This window comes from Antennarius striatus, chromosome 22 (assembly GCF_040054535.1).
Source record: "Antennarius striatus isolate MH-2024 chromosome 22, ASM4005453v1, whole genome shotgun sequence".
NCBI classification, from domain to species: Eukaryota; Metazoa; Chordata; class Actinopteri; order Lophiiformes; family Antennariidae; genus Antennarius; species Antennarius striatus.
This window is the reverse complement of record NC_090797.1, coordinates 13035001-13057684: the sequence shown is the minus strand read 5'-3', so window position 1 is coordinate 13057684 and position 22684 is coordinate 13035001. Positions and strand designations below refer to the sequence as shown.

The 22684-nt window shown below is 41.6% G+C and overlaps 1 long non-coding RNA gene across 1 annotated transcript in view; it reads left to right on the top strand.

Moving 5' to 3' along the window:
- The window catches only part of LOC137589330 (uncharacterized), a 41149-nt gene that overhangs the window by 416 nt on the left and 18049 nt on the right, over nt 1-22684 (top strand). The window lies entirely within an intron of this gene.

Below are 22684 nucleotides of genomic sequence, written 5' to 3'. Positions count from 1 at the left end.
GGTGGTGTTGCGCACACAGAAATTGGAGTTGAAGTAAACAACTTGGGCCTCGCGTTGCGGATGAAGATTTAAAAAAAAAAAAAAAAAAAGAGTGTTTTTGGAGGTTCAGGATCCACTAGAAAAATCCCCTCTGTTCCAAATCCAAGCTTGAAGCTCTGCATCTATATTCCAAGAACGTGTTGTTGTTGTTGTTGTTGTTGTTGTTGACTTGGATTGACATTAATAATAATCCAAACTCGAGAGTCTGATTCATGTGTTGCTGAAACATTTTTCACTATATAGTAGATTTTTTCATCGCAGTCACTTGTTTATTATTAGTTTATTAACTATGACCCCGCGGTAAAACGTGAGTGTGATCGTTTTGTGTCTGTGAACATAATTTATTGCGTGTCTGGATTATTTGTTTAATAGAGACATCCAGTTTTCCTTCGGGATGTTTGGAAACGTGCCTGAGAGGCGAGCGTCACTGCTTCAGCACTGGCTGGAGAGCAAAACACACACACACACACGCACACACACACGCACACACACACACACGCACACACGCACACCTGTGTGGAGATAGGACAGAGTTCAAACAGCCCCAGATGGAGATAATTCAGTGTGTTCATTATTCTGGTCTCTCCTCTGGAGATGGATTCGGGCAGACGAGACGTGATCAGTAGGAGAGGGGCCCCAGGCCAATGCTTGGGGGCCCATGCACCCAAAAAAAGTTTTAAAAGGGGGGCACTTATTACCCCTCATATAAGCACTATTAATCCCCTAAACAGGTCACTTCTTCCTGTTACAACTGGTTAAAGGTAGTTTGGATGCATTTTTAAAGCAGCTTCAGATGTCTTTGTTTCATGCAATAGAAGCTGGTTTAAGGTGAAGTAAAGGGAAACTACTTGTCATCATTTACCCTCTTGAATCATCCTCCCTCTTATCATTCTTACTCATTATAATAGTAATTGCTTTTGCTGTTGAATCATTTTCAGACATATTATAATTACTCCTCAGCTAATCTAGTCAGTATGTATGTGTTGTTAATCCAGCAGTCAGTAAAAACATTCATTAAATATTTAATCAAACCACTGAGTCATTTTTCTATATAATCAAAAAATCCATTAATGTGAAATTAACAAAAAAAAATCAGCAATTTTGATTCCCGTGTCTGCATGGATTTTCTCCTTTTTCCTCCCACATCCAGAAATATGCGCTTCAGGTGGATTGGTCGGTTCCAAAATTGTTCGTAAGTGTGAGCGTGTGCATGAGTGGCTGTTTGTCTTTTGTGTGGTTCCCCGCGGCGCTCGCGACCCGTTTGGAGCATCTCCCCGCCTCATGCCCCTAGTCAGCTGGGTTAGGCTCTAGCAACCCCCGTCAATCAGCAATATCGTCATCTGATAATGGAATTTTTTTTTTTTGCCTTAACAAAAAAAAGAAAAATTATCATATGTATATTTCCACATTTAAATAAAAACCTGAAAATTCAGTCATAGTTTATTTAGCCCCCCCTGCCAATAACAAGTCTGGAGAGGTCTGTCGGTCCACAAAGCATTTCTTCAGTCACAGAAAAACAATGTTGTAGCTCTGAAACAATGGAGAAGAAAACTTTCATACCTCCATATAGTGTAATAAAAATCTCAAGAAGGCCCAAAATTTCAACAGATTTTAAAAGATCTTATTTACAACCCATTTAGAGTAGAAATAAATGACTTGACATCCAAGAGAAGCGGAACTCTGCTCTGCTGTGTTTGATGGAATGTTTGGGGTTAGGGATAGTTAGAGTGAAGATCTGAGGGAGTAAGAATATCTTTAAAATCTTCTTATTTTTGTTTTTTTACTTATTTAAAATAAGTCTGCATCTACTTTAATCGTAAGGAGAATGTTTCTTTGCTGTTTTTTGGTGAAGTTCCAAAAAAGTTTAGTGAGTTTAGAAACGCCGCCATCAGCACAAGCGTGAGTTCATCTTAAATCCCAAGAACTACTAGTAACCTTTTACCTCGGCCAAGGGCACCATTTTTCTGGCATCTAATTACAGGATTACACAAAAACGACTTGATGGATTTCCCAAAATCTTAATGGCAGGGTGGGGCGTGTCTCAATGAAGAATGCATCTAATGTTGGAGTGGATCGGGGTATATGGGTTAAATCCAGGGTTCATTTGCCCTTTTAACTCCGTATGAATCCGGAGGGCAGACATTTCCATGGACATTTTCAAATTGGGTTGGGTTTTCATTTTTCATTGAATTAAAATAGCTCGCCGGGGGGGGGTCGTGGAGGTTTGTGATCTACTGAGTGTCCTTCAGTTACTCATCTTTTAAAATCAGTCACCAGATTGGAACTCCTCGTGACAACGGAGCAGTTTCCACATTTACTGCTCTTGCTTGATAGCACTGAAGGAACAGCCTGAGTGAAATTGGATGCTTTTCCTCTTACAGTGAAATATGGGATGTGAGTTTTAGTATCTAGGACATTATGTAACCGCCACAGTGACTCTGTGATCCATTATGAAACAGCGTTTCTCTTGTACGAGAATGAGATGAAGTTCAGGGGGACGAGATAGAACTTTGATTGTGTTTGGTGTTCTGTGCTACCTGTGAATCCACACCTCCTCCTCACCCCCCCCCCCTGCATTTGCTTTTTAGTCAAATGTGTTTCTCCGAACAGAGGAACAATCTGTCATCCCCTGGTAAACAAGTCAACAACTGTGACCTGTTAAATACACGCCGTGTTGGAGTTCTGCCCTCCTCCAACACTCGCATGATAATGAAATTTGCAGTAATCCTGCGGCATTAACCATTAACCAGCATTAATCCTGCCGTCTTTGGCCTTATTAGTCGAGTACAAATCCATCAACCTTTCCAAGCAAACTTTTGCGAGCTCTAAGCTGTTATTTCCGCCCTTCAGATCCTTTCTAGGAAAACCTGTACGCGCAAGAATTCCACCAATGATCTTGAAACCTCAGTTTTAGTGACAGGCTTGAAACGACTGGCGTGTGTCAGAGCGGTCAAGGAAAGGATGACCTGCCTTGTTTTGTGTATGTCCTGTTTATCTGTGTCTGTTTTGTTGGGGGGTGGGGGGGCACGTGTTTGCTTCCTGAAGACTGAATTTCCCACCTGCGTCACTGATCACGCGTGACGTCTGTCTGCCTGCTCTCTGCAAACAGAAATAGATCTGTAATATTTGGATATCGGTGAGCATGTGTCACCTTTCATTCTTCTTTCTGCCACAAACGATTTTTTTTTTCTCCTTCGTCATCCCAACTATGCAGTAAATCCGTCTCCCTCCATCATTCTCATTAAATCTCTGTCTCAACACTTTTTCCTTTGCCCCCTGAATCAGCTGTTAATCTGCCTAATGAGCCTTTTCCTGTATTATTTCTCTTGTGAGAATTTGCTGAATAACTGGAGTAAATTTTGCATTTCTTTGCCCTTATACTGTATTATGTATCTCAATGTGAGCGTAGCTTTAAACAGCCAGCTGTGAAAGTTGTGTTTCCGCTGGGTTTATGTGGTCATAATTAGCTGCTCCCATGTGACTGGGCGTGTGTGTGTGTGTGTGTGTGTTTGTGTGAGTGTGGGCGTGCTTGTGTTTACATGACAGTCGACCAGGAAGAGTGACGCAGGAGGGGGTGGGGGGGGGTGAGGGCTGCAGACATTATGCTGGTGCAGAGGGAGATGGAGAGAAAGAAACAAAAAAAAATAAGGGGGGGGGAGAGACGGGGCAGGAAACCACAGACGGATGAACTCGTGAAAAAGAAACACAGAATCTAATGAGCAATCACTTTCTACATTACTATCACCGCTCGCTGCGGGATCATCTGCTGCCGGATCGTCTCTAAATAAATGATAACAAGCAGTAAAATGAGTCAGTGTCCCCGTAGGTTGGGTAGCAGCACATTTGATTATGAAATGTGTTTACCCTGTGCCCACTATAAAAGAAATAACAGTCTTGTTTGACTGGAGTTCCAGATCCGAGCCAATCTGCCTTGTTGTTATCACCAGTCATCCCTCCTGGCCAGCAGCTGTCATTCAGTGGGACTCTGTCGAACGCTAGACTTTCATAACATCCTGGGTTACAGACACTCCTTAAATGTTTCCTGAGCAAACGCTCGGAGTGAACGGTGGACACGGGAAGATGGTTTTCAAAGCGGCTCAAGGCTGGATCACACCAAATCTGGTCAAAGTCAGATCGACCAGTGATCGGTCAACAATTAAAGTTTACTCACCTGCTCTGCTCACCTGTTAATGTTTATTAATGTTAATGACATTCATCGCAACCAAAGAGATAGAAGACCATGTTTTTAGCTGTTCTTCTAGGACTGAAGAAAAGTCTTTGTCTCGTGTTGCTAGAATAAACACTATGGGGTTATCAAACTCCAAAGGTTTTATTATTCTTGATCAAACTCCAAAGGTTTTATTATTCTTGATCAAACTCCAAAGGTTTTATTATTCTTGATCAAACTCCAAAGGTTTTATTATTCTTGAAGCGTAAATGTGTTCCTACAAACATTTCGGAGTGTGAACCGGCAGAGAGATGCCAGTTCACCTCCCTGAGCACTGCCGATGTGCCCTTGAGCAACTTGCGCCCCTGTGACCTACGTAATGCTCGTTGCAGTTACTGTATGTTTGAAAATTCAAGGCTGCACTTTTGAGGAATTTCAAACGTCTTAATTTGTCGTTTTAGTCCTGAACATAACATGTAAAGTCAGTGAGTGTCAGAAATGACAGCAGTTTGTTCACTGGGGTTTCCATAAAAAAATTCAGCCCAATAAAAGCATTTGATTAAAATTCTGGGCTGATAAAGTTGTTGGAGGAAAGGTCAGGGTTTCGATTTAGTAAAGACATTTAAGACATTCACATTACAAGCCTCGTTGCTCATTTGAACGTTATGCTCATTTCAGATTTGGATCAGATCAGATTTAGCTCTACTGTGATGAAACACGCTGTTGTTGTTTTTTTTCATACGTTTTTTTTTTTTGTGGGTTTTTTTTGGATGATTCATCTGTATCACCGACAACAACATCAAATGTCACATTGGGGCACGACGTTCAAATAGAAAATGTTCTGCTGGTAAATAGAAGCGTGACATTTTGCTCCGGAGGCAGTCAGCTGTTCACAAGCTGCCAGGTCATCCCATCGCTCATCTCTGGTCACTTTGTTTTGCTGCTGCCGGTGCCGGCTGGTGATAGCAGCGTTCAACACATGCATACATGCATGAAGACACATGAACTCTGAGCGACATTCTCATTCAAGTTGCATGGGTGGGAATTGTTTTGGTCCGATCTGGAATGTCACAAAAAAAGTGAGCCAAATAAAATTTCAAAAGATAACAATTGTCTTGTGTCATAACAAGGGAAATTGAGCCATTTTATTCCATTACAGTATTTTCCGCACCTAAAAGCCTATAATTTTCTCATAAACCTACAGTGCGCCTTATAATCCGATGCACCTTATATATTTAATAAATGATAGAATAAACAATTCATTAAAGGTGCGCCTTATAGCGTGGAAAACACTGTGATGTGAATGCAGTCTTAGTTCAAAACAAGATGAGGAATACTTTACCTGTAGTGGTGCAAGAGAAAACATTTTGGGATTCCAAATATGTGCCAGGTTGAATCGATGTATTTGCTCCACCTTTAATATACTGCAGCAGAATGAAAGGGAATTATGGATTGTCACGTTTCTTTAGCAGCCAGTATCTGACAAACAGTGTTCTTCACAAGTTTTTATCCGCAATGCTTGTATAATTTCACGTTGTGCGTCAAACCGGTCTGGACACAGGACGGAAGTGAGCGGCAGATTGCGTTGTTAAGCATGAGGGCTGAATTTGTAGGCTGAGCCAGGCCTGGCACTGACCCGCTTGGCATACAACCTGCCTGGGGGAGGACGTGGAATGAAACTTCAGCAGGGCACAGGTAATGGAGGCAGAAACCTCCAGAGAAAGTGTTGAAACAATGAGATTTAGCAAAAATAAATTAGCATTACATTCGTTCTCCCTCACTTTGTTTGCCTGCTTTCTTCCTCTCATTTGGCCGAGCTGCTGTACTGAAGGGAGATTAGGTTAGGTTTCATGAAAGAGGTAAATTTTGCTGCTGGCAGCCCGCTGTCGGTACGTCTGCTGGTCACGGCAATTAAACCAGAAGATTGGGAAGTAAAATCAACTAAGGGGCTGAGAAATGAAATGAAACGAGGAAGGCTGTGGATGTGCTTTGAACAGAGGAAGACTGCAGGCTTTTAATAGTGTGTTTTCTCACTTAGTCATCCAAATACACACGCACATACACACACTTTCCTTGTTCTCTTTAATTCGTGTTCAGAATAAGGCATTTGCTTTGCAGAGCATGACTGAGACGTTTCTACCATCAGGAAGTAACAGGAGCCCAATGGAGGGATGGAAACGGAGTCCTACTGATCCGGGTAGCGATACAGTCTGACCGGGTGAAGCTACAGGTGTTTGTTGAGGTGATGACTTAGGAGACGACATGGGTGGAGTGTGTGTTTTACTGCAGCTCATTACGCCGTCAGTAATGGAAGCTAATGTAGGCCAACTTTGCTGACAGTAACTAACTTGTGAACTGACATTGCTAAAAGGATTTTTGATGTGTGTGTGTGTGTGTGTGTGTGTGTGTGTGTGTGTGTGTGTGTGTGCGCGCTACTGATTTACTGCATTTTAAAGGTAACTTGTTATCTTCTAAAAAAAAAAGCATCATCATCTTTTAACATGTTCCAGTTATTGATCAATGCAGAATCCTTTGAAATGATAATTGTATGTCAGACTCCTTGCTCTGGAGAACAGCAGGATTTTATCCCAAAGTTTGTTCATTGAAGTCTTTATTAGAAAGGGATTTGCAGAATGACCTCAGAATTGAGCTCAAAGTCAGAGCTAAGTTATGATGAACAACTTATTTCAAGAAAAGTTCAGTAAACTAGAATGAGTACATTTCAGTCACCTACCCAATAAGGATTTCCATTACTATTTTTGTGAGTAAACTGTAGATGCTCACATGATGGGTATACTCATAAAAAAACCATCATCTCAGTCGGATACTTGCCAACTTTATCACTGAGGTCAGACGTGGGACTAAAGTCATGTGATGTTTACAGAGGACCAGTGATCTTAAACCTGGATATTTGCTGAATGAGCAGTCGGAAACTAGTTAAATGGGAGTTAGTACTGGGACGAGTGCCAGTTGCTACAGCTCTTCTAAGTAGGCCAAAGGCAGTGGAGAGTGTCACTTGAACCACGGCTGCTGTGTCTTGTTCAGTCACAGATGGGCAGAGAGATGGAGGGAGTGAGAAGGAGTTTGGTGTGGGTCAGATATCCTGACGTCTGTCATGACACCCAAAACCACACTGCAGAGAGGGTTAGTGCTCTTTTCCATTGGCTCAGAGACTGTGCTGACTTACTTAACCATGTTAACCGGTGCTGAAGGTCTTTCTCCATGTTTGGGCGGGTTGGCCAGGTCTAATCTGAGGTCATAAAGGTCAAAGGAAGTTCATGCAGCTCCTCATTGTCATGGTAGCCCATGGGAATGAAACTCAGACTAGTCACTAGAATGCTTGCCTCTCCTCCTCCTCTTCCCATGACAGTGTCACAAACCCATCACCCTGCAAATACTCTCAAGTGAGATACATTCCCAGGGCAATAGAAGTGATGGTGACACTGGCCCTGAAGGGAGTGAGAGTAATGGGGAGTTGGGATTGCGTCTAAATAGGTGGGGTAGGTTAGAAAGATATTTGTGGGCACAGAGAGATGAATAGACAATCAGAGAGCAGCGACAGCAGATGAACCAATCAATGCTACCGACTGCCGACTGGTCGTATTTACCCATGGATTTTGTACCTGTTTGCACATCCGTCTGTCACCTGTCTTTGTCCCCACAGCACCAGCTACCCCAGCAACGAGAACTAAATAGACCAGACATACCAGTTCACTCTGCAGGAGGAAGTGCCGCCGTTATATGGATCATGCAAATTCTCAGGTTTCTTCGAATTGAAAAGCAGCTCTCAGAAGTCTCTTCTTTCTCAGAAGGCTTGTTTATACGGGTTCAGTTACACGGTTAACCCTATGGTGTTCTCGCGCACAAACATACGCTCACAAACATATTTCTATTCAAGCCTTGCCAACCACATCCACCTCTACGTATTTTTGAGTGATGCAGCAGCTCTCCAGCTCTTTTTGCATCAGAGACTGGCCTAGATTGTTGAAAATGAACCTGGGACACTTTGCCGTTTTTAGCTTTTCCTCTGCCTCTCCCTGATGTAACAACACAACTTTCCCAGAACAAAGAATCCGCTGCCTTTTCCCTGATGTGGGAAGCAGACAAGGCTTTTTAACAAGCCAAAGTAGTTCGTTTACATTCATCCATCAATCTGTCCATCCAATTTGTCAAAAAAAGAACAAAAACAGATGAAGGTGGGTTTTTTTTTTCAATTATGAAAAAATAAATAGAATAGTTTGCCTTGACGTCAGACTTCCTGTGGTCTTTTGATCTTTCCTGTTGGCGTCATCAGCAGCGTTTCGTCCTTCTTTTATCCACATCTCTGTGAACTTCTGATTGGCAAATGAACCCACAATGTATTCATGTTCATGGAGACGTTCACCAACACGGAGACTGAAGACAAATCAGGTCAGGTTGAAAGTTAGAACCAGCGATGTAGACGATAGACTACCTGTAAGAAAACTACGATTTCTGCTCGGGAAAAAAACCAAAAGCTCTCCAGCTCTGAACTATGAATATTTTGCTATTTGATGTTAATTATTTTCTGGACTTAACTGGGAAACTTAATGGAAGTTAAATCGAATAATCAAACATAAAGTTGCGTGTCAGGCTTTTGATGACCAGGAAGTGCATCAGCGTGTCATTCAATGTCAGTGTGGTGGAACACCTCAGTGGATTAAAGATGGGCTTAGCCTCTACACCCCCGGGGTTAAAGTTCATTCAGCAGAGGTAGAGATGCACCCTGCATCAATCCATCCATCTATCCATTTTCTTAAAGACATGACAAATCATACCCATCTCGTCATAACCATTTCTTCTCTGATATTCTTGATGGGTTATTTATTACTCTTTCTATTTGGTGTTGGTACTACTTTCTATGTGCTGGTGCTTTCTGTGTGCTTTTTCTGTGTTTTTGTGGACTCACTGTGCTGTTTGTAGTGCGACGGAGAAGTTACTTTCCCTGACGGAAACTCCTTAAGGGATCAATAAAGTTCTACTCTACTCTCTACTCTTTGACCACTTTTCCGCCTTGTGTTGCCTTAGCCTATCCCAGCTGATGCAGGGTACGCTCTAAATGCATCGGTAGCGTATAGCAGAGCCACACGAAAGACAAGCGACCACTCATGCACACACTCACACCTACAGTCAATATGCAGTGATCAATTCAACTAAGCTGCACGAAGCCACACAGACACGGGGAGAGCAGACAACTCACTTGGTGTTAACATTCAGTTATTGTTATTTGCTTTTGGTCCAAACGTGACACAACAGCAAGGATGCAGTCATCTACGGGCAGCCGGCCTGACAAAGTATTTTGCAGTGAACCTCTTCCAGCTAATATTGGCACTGACACACACACACACACACACAGACACACACACACAGACACAAAACCAACTCAAGAAACATTGTGCCAAACGAGCAGACACGCAGGAACAGTACACAGAGTACGCTGTGGGAACACACAGTTGTAAAATGATTAATATGCATTTGAAACAAAGCATTTCACATTAGATTCATCAACACGGATGATTCTATTATCCAGTCCTATCCTCCTGAAGATGAACTGGGATCAGTTTATATATCAACCTATTAGTAACAAGAAGCTGATGAACCAAAAAAAGAATAAGTCATCTATCCTCGGTAGTGTAGATATCGACTCATGAGTTGTGGAAATTGCGGACAATTCATCAAATACTCAATGTGGTTGATTAAATTGGTCAATAAAGCCAGTTCATGATGTTCAGAGAGGAAATGACTCTGCCCCATGATACTGCAATACCCCCCACCTGTCTTAAGTTTCATGAACATCTGACATGTAACTCTTGTGTGTTCCTCTCAAAGTGGGGCAGTCCTCCACCACAAAAGTTGGTGATGTGCTCCATCTTCACCCAGGTTTTGTCATCTTCTGTGGGGTCTCTGCAGCATGTCATCCTTTTCCATGTCAGCCTATCTTCTGTATCCTCCTCTCAAACACCAACTGTCCTCATGTCTTCGTCACTACATCCGTCCATCTTCTCTTTGGTCTTCCTCTTGCCCTCTTGCCTGGTACCTGCATCCTCAACACCCTTTCAGCAATATACCGGTACCCTCCACCTGTCCAAACCATCAAAGTCTGCTCTCTCTAACTTGGTCTCCAAATCATCTCACCTTGGCCGTTCCTGATGAACTCATTTCTGATCCGATACAACATTGCCGCTCCTAGAAAACCTCAACATCTTCATTTCCAGCTAGACTTCCTGTCTTCTTTTCAGCACCACTGTCTCTCATCCGTCCATTATGGCTGTCCTCCTACTGTCTCTCATCCGTCCATCATGGCTGTCCTCCTACTGTCTCTCATCCGTCCATCATGGCTGTCCTCACACTGTCTCTCATCCATCCATCATGGCTGTCCTCACACTGTCTCTTCTTTCTAGCAGAGACTCTTCTGTCACATCAGACTCCTGATACTTCCCTCCACCTGTTCCAACCTGCTTGCATCCATTTCTTCACCTCTTTACGACACTCCCTGTTTGTTCTCCCTGTTTGTCATGCTAGGTGCTAAATAAGTAGCTTTTTCATTTTCATTGTGATTGCTCTTGATAAGCAAGCTTTACATAGCTTTACTATTACCACTGTGTGAAAGTGTGTGGAAAAAGTCAATATTGACTTGACTTTGAATGTGTTAAGGAGATTAGCTGGATTAAAAGGGTGCTGAACTATAATTGATATTTCATAGGTCATTTAGCAGGTTAATCCAAATCTGACAAGCTGACGGCAACTGGCTCTATGTAAATGAGGTACACAAGCCTCACAGAGTAACCTCTTGTGCTGTAATTTTGTCCAAGGCTGCTAAGATTTATAATGTTATATTTGAAAACATGATATTCGTTATGTTGTTTGTTCGCGTTTTCCGATATCCTGCTTCACCATATCACGGATTTTTAGTAGGTAGTCACGTGACAACGTACGAGCATGCTATAGGCTGACAGCATGAGGAAGTGCGCTGCTTTCCGAGACTTCTTTGAAACACAAAAGTGCTTCAAAGAGTCTATCAGAGTGTGGGAAAAGGTAACACAGATATAAAGTGGTTTACATCAGTGTAGGGAGGGTTCATAAACATTTAAATGACCGTAAATAATAAAATAAATAGTTTGTCGCAATATCGTGGAATTTTGTCTTTCAGTGTGTTCCTGGAACGCATCAACCTGTCTGAACAGCTCCGAACACTCCGGTCGGTTTGGATGACGCCCCTGCTCTGACGTCGTTGCTACGGCAACCGGCAATAATTTTGCCTAGTCAGAACCCATTTGGACACTTGCCAAAAAGAGTGTGACCAGTTAGCCCTGAAAATCAGATATGAAAGTAAATTTGATTGGAATCCAATTTGCCTGCAGTCTGAACGCAGCCTAAACAAAATCTTGCATGAAAAACACCTAAATGTGTGTGTCTCTGTGTGTGTGTGTTTGTGTGTGTGTGTGTGTGTGTGTGTGTGTCTGTAGGTGCAGTCGGTAGACTCACTTGTTACCAGAATCTTGCAGTGTCATATTATCGATTTAATAATTCATTTTCACCTCTTTCTATCTTCTCTCGCTGTCTCTCTCCAACCTCTCTGCAACCCAGCACTTCCCCGTTCCCACGGCAACACGTGGCTTTTGGTTGCATAACAGCCGAGCTTGCGACATTTGTGTATATGTTTGTGTGTCATTCTGTGGCTACTGCTGGGATTAGAAAAAAAGAGAAAACATCTTTCAGGTCTTGCTAACCTTTAATGTCTCAGAAGCACTTTATCAACACTGTTAATACAGGTTGCATTAAAGTATATTTAGTTTGGAACAGTTTGCAAGTAACAAAAAAACTTGTTGACTGTTTTCCATCCATGGAATGAGGGGTGACGGTTGCTTATTTGGTGCTGATGGTACAAGTCCAGCTCTTTCGGTCCCATTTAATGTCATTATGACCTTTCCTACGCAGCCCGATTGCTGAGTCTGTCCCCGTTTGATTCAATAAGCGATGTAACTGAATGGAGCTTAATGTGTGATTAAACAATAAGATGGACGTGTGTGGGAGTCTCAAATGACCCACATGGCACAAACCGGAGCCGTGCCCTCGGATCCCCTATGAGGGGCATCGGGCGAGCGTCGGCCGTGGAGGACGAGCTGCTGCTCCATTCAATTAGAGCCGTGTCAAGGAGAGATTCCAAGCAGCACGCTCCGACCTTAATGGAGTTAATTTAATGTTCATGAGCCAGAAATATAAGCAACACATAATCATGACATGTCGCTGCGCCCTGGAGGAAATGTGTCCTTCTAGTTGAAGCGAGTAAAACGGCCTTATTTGCTTGGAAGGCGATCAGAAGTTAGATTTCTCTGTGGATCTGAGGTGTTTCCTCTGGAAAGGCATGGAGTGTATTTCCACATACAGATGATGTTTGTGTGTGTGTGTGTGTGTGTGTGTGTGTGTGTGTGTTTTTGTGTGTGTATGTGTGTGTGTGTGTGTGCAGCACCTGCAGTAAGGGAGCTATTTCCCAGAGGAGGAGCAGGGCAGGAGATACCAGGCCCTTGCAGTGGGGCAGAAAAGCCTGTTATTCAGCGCCGTCTTATCTTTATGACCCGTTCTGCTTCCGCCGTGTCTCCAGGTTCTGCTTACTCTACCAAACGGACCTCGATAAATCCAGGGCTAAACGCGTATCATGTCCTCAGAGCTGCTATTTACTCACATAATAGTCTGAGAGTCCTCTCTTCTTATTCCCTTGTCAAAAGGTGCATTTAGGGGTACCTTCTGTAAGTAGCTACACACGTCTCCTGACAAACTAGTCAACAGAATTCAGTTGATCTTGAACTTTTTATGAGTGTCCTAAAGGTTTTTTCTTCTCTGCAGTTTTTTTTCATTATTATAGATATTTGCGGTGTCACATTCACCTGTAACAGAAGTTAATGTGTACTAGAGGTAAGATCTTACGCGACTTGTCCGGGGTGTACCTCGCCTCTCGCCCGTAGCCAGCTACGGTTCTGTAAACATGCATTGTTTACTAATGCATAATTAACTATATGTAAGTTAAATAAACAATAAAAAAAATATATATAAAAAGCAAAAGTCTTTACACAGAGAAAGACAACGAGATCCGATTTAACCTGATGCTGTATCTATTAGTGACAGGCGGGAAAGAACTAGATGCAGTCTCAGCTGATGTTGTATCTCTTAGCGACAGGCGGGAAAGAACTAGATGCAGTCTTAGCTGATGTTGTGTCCATTCGCCAACACGTTTGAAAGAACGAGATCCGGTCTCAGCTGATTTTGTATCCATCCACCAACACGGGAAAGAACGAGATGCAGTCTCCGGTGATGTTGTATCCACCCGCTAACTACTGGTGGTGTCCCGAAGCACAGCTAGTTTTTAGATTTTGCTCGTATGTCGAACAAAAATATGGACAGAATGACAGATATCTGAGGAGCTCATATCTTGAGCAGCTTGTATCTCGAGATAGGACTGTAAGTGAAGTCGTAAACTAAAATGTTTTATATGACTATTTGTTTATTATAAAAAACAAATCACTGAATTACTAAATAAACAGTTTTACTCATGGACCCTGAGGAACCATTTCAGTTTGTTTAGTAGTTCTGTACTCCACACAAATACTACTTCCCAATTGATCTAAATCCGAATATAATGTGCACACATTAAATCAGGATTGTAGCTCCTGGAGGTCTGGGGCCCCAGTTCAGTTGCCCAGTTGCCTAGGTAATAATCAGGCCTTGACTGACTGCATTAATAAGTAGCAGCATAGCTGAAGTTCATATCTGCCCGTTCATGTTTGATTCAAGGACTTATTTTTGTGTTAACATTTATCCTTAAAGCAACATGGTAATATATTACCTCCTCCAGTTTGTTATTAGTCCTATCTTCACATTAACATTGTCAGCGCCAGCATGTTAATGTTAATATTTTAAATAATTAGATGACTCAGTTGATTGTCTAAATAGCGAACTTGATATGAATGAAATTGTTATATTCACCTACTTCAACTCATTAGTTTTTGCTGCTGAAGCCTTTCTTCTAGACATCTGCAGAATATAGATGCAATTTTCAAACTGACATGGCTTTATCCTTTAAGGTCCCTTGTTTTCTTACTCATAACCATAAGCTTTGAACTGTCTTGAAGCTGTTTCAGCTATTACCATATCTCCAAACTTCAGCCATGAAAGCTATTTAGAATAACACCATTTAAATTTAACCATTAATTAATTTCTTATAAAATAGTTATACCCAGACCTCCTTCATTTAAAGGAAAGGGATGTTTAAGACATCCATGAAATGTGTTTTACGCTTTAAGAGTTATTTATGCAAATGCTTGTATCAGGTGTGATTGGAAGTTATTTTTTTTTCCATATCACTTCTTCATTGTAGATAATTAGAATTGGCAGTGATCTGTGAAGACTTGCTACCAGGACCTGTGTCAGCATGACACAGGTGAATTAGTGATGTCATCGGACACATTTGAACAAGAAAAACATTTTTTTTTGCTCATCCACACACACCTAAAGGTGGAAAACAAAAGTTAAAATGTGCTACGTGCTAAACTCGACACCATGTCATCGGTTCTCTGACTTGGCCTTCAGTCAACCTGGTAGTATCTGATTGGCCTGGATCCACATGTTTTGCCAGTAAGTCATTCCACTCAGAGAAGCAAAAGTAATGGCGCTTATGGCTTGTCTCCATAGCAACAAAGCCATGTCCTAAAAAACTTGGTTTTATTGTATCTGCCTGTTTCTTTTTGGAAGAGATGTAAACATACCTTAAACTAAGACAGAAATATTGATTATAAATGACAAGAAATTTAAAATTTAGATTTATAAACTCTTCCACAACTGATTTGATGGCCAGCAGAGGGCAGTAAACACCAACTCTGAACCAGGCTTTATTCTCAGGTACTATGGTGAACTTCATAGCAAACGGTGAATATAGTTCCAGTCATTCTCCTTTTAGCCCATCATAGTAGAAAACATTAATTGAAGCTTCTAAAAGGTTGTGATTTCAAGAATCTCATTTTATTTATTTCTGCCACATAACTTTGGATCAGTATCTGCTGGAAAAGGTTTTAGTGTATTGCATTATGCAGCATTTCTTGACATTGTATACCTGAAGCTGAATCTGCACCTGATTTGATGAGCAGATGGGGACTGAAACAAATTTCTGCCTTGCATGCAGAGTAAGATAAGATATACTTTATTTATCCCAAACTGGGAAATTTAAACTCACCACTAGCAGACAAACGTCTACTCCTTTGGTAAACAAACATCTGCTTCCCCCAAGAGGAACTCTCCACAAAATATTTACTGCAGCCTTTAACCTTTTTGCTTTAAGTCTTTCTAAGTTCTAGCCCTCCCTTTACGTAGGACCGGTAGAGAAAAATGAAACATAAAGTTGGGTGGAGATTGTTCTCTATGGGGTGTTCATGAACACTTTTCATTTGACCCATTAATAGTGTAGATTATGTGCAAAAAGAAAAGAGCAAAGAATTATTGCATGTGCACATGAAATTTTGCAGATATCAATCAAAATACTGCTCTCATTGGTTTCCGTCTGAACGGTTTTCTACATACTCCCATTTATTATATTCTGAAAAAGACGTTCAACTCTTCCTCTGGGTGTGAGTTAGCCGGACTAGAGTGTAACATATCACAGCAGCACACACTCAACCGAGACACGATGGAATAATGAGAAACCACAGACTGGACTGACATAACAGCACGCTCCAACAATTTTCAAGTCTATTGGAAATAGCTATGCCAGTTTGATTTGCTAAGCTTGTGTTATTTCACCATTTGTATGGATCTGCAGTCTCGGGATAAGAGATCTATTTCCTAAGCATCTTGTTGGAGCATTAATTGGACCTGAACTGTGAATATATAACAGTGATCACAGTGTTGGAATCTAACGCTATAATTTTTTATGCCATCTTTCATTATTTCCCCTCAATAAAGAGAGTTCAAATTACATTGGTGACCACTGGCTTCACAGACTTAAGGAAACAAAACATTTTATTTTTGGTTGTCTACAGTAGTCCAAAAGTATCTTACAGACAGTTTGAGTCATGCTTGGAATAAAAATAGCAATTTCTCTCTGTTGCTCCTTTTCTTCCCTTGTGAACTCAAAAGTTAATTGAAATGGCGTAGGTTGTCACTAAAAGGCTCGTCCATAGGCCTGGTATTCTGCAGTAATTTGATTCTTTTAATACAGCGTGCACACCTGATGTTGCTCACAGTGGTCCTCAGTGTGCTCAGGAAGCTTGTGTGTTTGCCCATTAGAGGGAACATTACATGGCACCTCTTGTTACCACACAGAAATAATGCCCAGTGATGTTCAGCTCAAAGCGCTCCATCTCTGTATGTATGGTGTACGGTATGTCTCAGTGTGAATCATAAAGCGGAGGGAAATATCTGAAGCGCCGGTGAAGGTCCTCTGTGTTCCCTGCGTGGGCGTCCTTCTTTCGACTCTAAAACACCAGGTTTATGTAAAAAGAAACCTTCCTCCTCTTAAAGCTCCGTCTCTACCTGATCCGTCTTGATGTCTCTCTGCTCCAGCCTCTTCCTGTCAGAGCAGAACTGGTACCTCAGTCTGACTCACCGTCTACCCAACACCTCCGTCCCACTCTGATCTCTGTCCAGGCTAAATCCTCCATCGCTGGCAGCCAGCAGGTGTCAGACAGTCCATCCAGCTCTCTTCCTCCGTATTTCTCATATTGATTCTTTCAGTTTTCTGAATTAGTTGAATGTTTTCTCCATGAATGACGATTTTTCTTTGTGAATATTTTACTGATTCTGATATTTAATTGGCTGTGAGTTGTCACCAAAATTATCGACTCATTCTCACACATTCAAAAATTAGGACAATGCAGTTTTTGTAGTTATGTGTACTGAATCAAGCTACGTCACCATGGTTACTAAGGGAAGATGCGTTTCAGAGAATGCTTCCAGTCACTTCCCGAAACTAAAGGGAAACTTCTGCATTTGATCAGAAATTCCTTTAGACTGTTGATAAAGTAGACGATTGAATAACTTGAGGACAGATGGGCTCACAGGTGAAGTGAAGTGACCTTCAGTTGCTGCCCTGCACCTCCAGGGGGTAAAGGTTTGATTGTTTGCCCTGGGCTTTTTCCTCTCAAGGTAAATAAATCTACTTGAATCCTACTTTGAATATCTGCATACTTAACAAGGTGTCAATAATCCTGTTTACATTAGTAAAGTCTAGCTGAAGTTGGGTGGTTTGGCCAAATTCCAGAAAAAAACCCTTCATTAATGCTCCTTCATGAAAGCTTGACTGTGTGTGTGTTTTTTTTTAAAGGATTTAGGGTGAAACATATTTTACATATGGTGTCAACATTTAGTCTACCTTGTCTAAATGAGATGGACAAAGTAATAGAAAAACTTGATTGTGTTGATGGATGACTCAAGAGCTGGGCTTGGCTACTCAAGAACATTCATATAAATCTGTAGAGGTTTTTCTGAAACATTCTGCTCACATACAGATACATCATCTTTGGCACATGCACGTGTTTTTCGGATGATTGATTTAACTGCAGAGACGACTAGAGAAGAGGGGGATGGAATAGTAGTATTGATGTTCGATTCATTAAAGGACCTTCGAGAAGACAGTGAGATGAACATGTTTGTGGTCTGGAGACAGAAAGTCCAGTTGATGACGTGCGCGAAGAACCGAGAAAGATCAGAACATTTCCTGTCAGCTCATCTCTTTTTTTTTACCCATCTCACTTCTGTCAGTGTTACCGATCAGACAAGAGCTTCCATGAGTCATAAATGGATCAAGATATGATTCCTGCTTTAGTGCAGACTGTTGGGTTGCAGCCACAGTGAGCACTGGTTGGTTCTGCTTCAGGCTGCACGTCGGCGGTACAAAAAGATGATGAAAATGTAACTGGGGGAAAGACAAATTTTGTAACTCAGTGAGTGACAGGTGTTCAGCCAATGATACGAAACATCTGAGCTGCCACTGGCTTCACTCTGGAGCTGCTCAGAGCTGTTTAGCTGTAGTAATCCCTGACTTCACCATCCTCCTGTAGGAACAACAGGTTGAGGAACATGACTGACAACTAGCTGAGACTCCACCTGCTGTCTTCTTATTAGCTGAGTCTAAAATGGTCTCAGACTTCCAGAAAAAAGCAGGATTTTACACTCCAGTGAAGACGACTGGACAGAACACAGAGCTAGACCTTCTCCTTGTCTGCCACATGTTGGGTAAAAGCCCAACTGTGAGTCCTCTAACATCATTTTAAGGGGTTTTTCCTGCCTGGAGGCATGTTTCAGGCCTTTTTTTGGAGAGACAAGTGTCTTGCCTGCTGCTGGTGGTTTTTTTGTTGGTTTTTTTTTCTGTTTTTTAGTAGAGTTTGTGCTCATTTCATGTGGAAGAGGTTTTTGCATACCTTTGCATTAGAATTTGATTGTAATTTGGGCCTTTGCAAAGGAATTCACCCTGCTGGGTTTTGTTTTCTTGTCAAATAACAGGAAAACAACATTTTAAGTTTGAGCTGTCATCCTCACCAAACCGTTCTAATAAAAAAGAAAGGTGTGATTCCACTGCTGGACTTGTGCATGATTTCTTAAGTAAAAACTCAGCTGTTTCACAAAGTCTAAAAACATTTTTGACTTGAGCTTTACTGGAAACTTGATTTCGCTTGAAAGGGGATCAACTAAAGCTTCATGTCCAGGAAAAGAATAATCCTCGTTTTGTAGAGTTTTATGACAGGGTAAGACTTGCTAATATTAGTTCTCAGTGGACTTTCTTTAGTAATGTATCCAGAGGGGCTTTAAAGCAACTCTTTCATCCTGATTCCCAGTGGGAGGGGCATCAGTCAGGTGATCAACCTGGTCAATTTGGGTCAAATAATGCAGAAATAAGTAAGAGCTCTCTTCTTCTTCAAATCTCGATGTATCAAGGACAAGAACCGCCTTACCTCTGCTTTTGTAGCTTTGTGTTTACTAGGTACAACATTGTCAGGACTGCTGCACAAGAGGACTTGAACAAGTACACATCCACTGTACAGTTTTATATTAAAACGTGTCTGGGTAATGTCACTGAGGAGAAGATGGGTCGGCATAATCCAATGGAAAGCTGTGGATGACCAGTGAGGTGGAACAGCTACTAAGGGAACGACTCTCTGCCTTCAGGTCAAAGGGCCAGATGTAACTTATAAATGTAACTAAATGTAACTCAATGTAACTACTCCTTAATGATAAATAACTCTAAATTATTACTTATTCAAGTTACAAACATTACAGTTGCACTGAAAAAATGTGAGCTTGTTGCTGTTATCACAAAAATCATTTTAATTTGTCAGGTTATTAAACCCACAGAAGTCCATCAATCAAGGATCAAACTCAGTGAGAACAGAATAGTGACAAACACAAGTTAGAAATAAACTTTGTTCAAAACTTTTTTTTTTATCAAGAGTTAAAATGGGCTGAATTACTGCATTGTGGGAAATGTAGTTTTTACATTCACCTCTTTCAAGACCCTCGTTATGAAAATGACAGAGCAAAGAGAGGGTCTGCATTACAACTGACAACAATGGCAATGTTCAGAATGACCCTTTAAAGGAAAGAGCGTTTGTTTCTGTCAGAGTCTCGGTTCTTAGTTTAGTCAAGTCTGATTCCTCTATTATGCATTACTGACTTATAGAAGATTTATAGGTGGTGTTTTGCATCAGAAGATGCAGTATTTTTTTGACTCAGATGTTTTGTTTAAATGCAATAGAGGTAGGGGTTGAGGTGTGTTTGTTTGTGAGGTAGTAACTTGAACATGTTTCTTGTCATGGTTTGAATGTCAGAGATTTATTATTTCAGGAAGTGTTAAAAGAATCATTTCCTGAAGTTAACAGCTGGCATCAGGAGTTCAGATTGTACAAAAGATGTTCTGTCTTCAGGTTTGTTCTTTTCACATTCACTTCACTTCAATACAGTTGCTGCTATTCCTGAGTACGCCACACAGTGGTTGGTTGAGGAACTGCGTGCATCACTGTCCATCACACATTCAGTCCATCAGAAGACACAGCAAAAGCTTTAAGAATAAAGAAGTAAACCCATGAGCACAGATTCTAAAACACTGAGGAGGGATTGATTATAATAATTATTATGCGTGTGTGCATGTGTGTGTGTGTGTGTGTGTTTGCTTGTGTGTATGTGTGTGTAGGGGTTTAGTCTGAAGCCAGGAAATGCATTCTTTGGCAGAGTGCTGCTGTCTGATACTGTTCAGGAACACAACGTACAGATTTCTGGGTTGCGCCCTCTGATTAAACCACGCGCGCACACACACACACATACACACACACAAACACACATGCACACACACACACACACACACACATAGTTGAAATGCTCGGCGTTGTCAGACCACTTGGGTGACATCATGAAGCAGAGGCGGTGCCGTTTGACATTGGTGGCCGTCCCCTCCAGGTGGTTGGATGCTGACGTCGCCCTCCTGTAGTGTTAACTGTGTGTAACGCTGCAATTGTTAAACTGCGTTTATTGCTTTAGGGTCACTTGAGCTGTGACAGTTCCCTCAGCCAATCAGATCCCCTCTCTACTGGCTGTCGTCCTGGTCTGTCAAACTCTTTGGGAACAACGCTGCCACTGTGCTGCTGCGTGTCCAGTGGACTTCCCTCCACTGGTGTCAGTCCCACACTGAAGACTCGTCCTGTTTGTGTGGGAAGCCAGTAACAGCAAGTAGGATCAATAACCTTACATTGAAATTAAGATCACATCTATCAGTACTCCACTGATTGATCGACACAGACGTTGACGGAAGGTGCTCACTTGCTACAAGTTGAATTTTACACATATCCATGTCTGTTCCAAACATCATTAGCTTTTTTTTTTTACAGTTTATAGATGGAAAACACACCCTGACAATGGATTATTAATTTACCCTAAATAAGAAACCACCAGCTCATCATATTCAGGTAGATTAGTTAGTTGGATTTAAGCCCCTGACTGCTCTCTCTGTCTCTCTCTCCCTCAATCACAAAAGAATTTTTGTTCTCTGGGTCAAATTCTAATCTAATTTTCAAAAAAAAAAAAAAAAGGGGGGGGGGAGGGGGGATGCACAGTGATTGTTAGAAAAACAAGCTGGTTTATTTTCACATGTTGTCAGGCAGAGGTAACTCCAGTCTGTATTCACTCTTGAAATGTTGAAAATATTTAACAGAAATGAACCTCATGGAGCTTTAAGTGTTGTTGTGTAGAGCAGACTGTGTGTGTGTGCTGGTATATGAAACCTGGTTCTGCAGATAGAGAGCTCATACCAGGTAAACGGAAACCCGCATTACCTCCAACGGCCAGAAGGGGGCGACCACTGGTTTTTAAAGGAAGTGTGATCATTGGTTCTGTTCTGAGTCAACACATCAGATAAGACATAGGACTTTGACAAAGAGTGGGCTTGTTTTTGTTGTTATGTCAGGATGTAATAACAAACAGGATATAACCCAGGTTCCTACATAGATGAATTATAGGGAATTCCGCAGGGAATTCCAGCTCTTTTTCTTTATATAAAGATACATTTTTATATATAAATTAGATTTTTACAGAGGTTTTTCAAACGCTTCTGTACATGCTGTCCTTCCCTCAACAATCTGAAGGTGCAGTATATTGTCTGTGTACTTCTTCTGAATTCTCTTGTGAATGTGATATATTTCTATTTTTTTTAAAAACAGGGAAAATAGCTGATGGCAATCGGCCTTTTATTATTAATCATTCCTTTGACACAGATGAAGATTGATGATGTCGCGACAGAAAAAAGTCTGAAAGTTAATTAAAGGGTTACTTATCTGGGGAGGAGCTTTATTTATCCCCTGGCCTAAAGTATCTGGACGACCTACAAGTCCAAGTGACATAACTATTTTCAGGCCCCACCTCAAGCCGGGCAAAAAAAAAAAGCGTTTGCCTCAAATAAAAAGTCCTGGAGTGATCAAATGCATTCTTAGCAGACACCACAGGAAATAGATTTCTATCTTAGTCCATCCCTCCAGACTGTTGCAAGTCTCCATCTTTAGTGTGCATCTAAACAAGTAGCAGAGTTTCCACGGCAGCAGGTGGAGGAATCGTGTCCGACCTGCTGCTCACAGACAAACACGTTTCATACCTGAGCTGACGTTAATGGATTATTCCAGTAATCACTTTACAGCAGGTGCGTCTGCGTAATTCATAGCTTCACTTCCTATGTGCATGAGCGTGTGTGTGTGTGTGTGTGTGTGTGTGTGTGTGTGTTTATTTATGCTGAATGGCTTTTATATAACGTCTTGCTCTATGCCTTTTTATTTCTTCCTCTTGGATGATCACCAAGGCCAGGCGATGAAGAGTTACTGTTCATCTCAGAGGGACATCTTATGTAACTCTCTCTCTCTCTCTCTCTCTCTCTCTCTCTCTCTCTCTCTCTCTCTCTCTCTCTCTCTCTCTCTCTCTCTCTCTCTCTCTCTCTCTCTC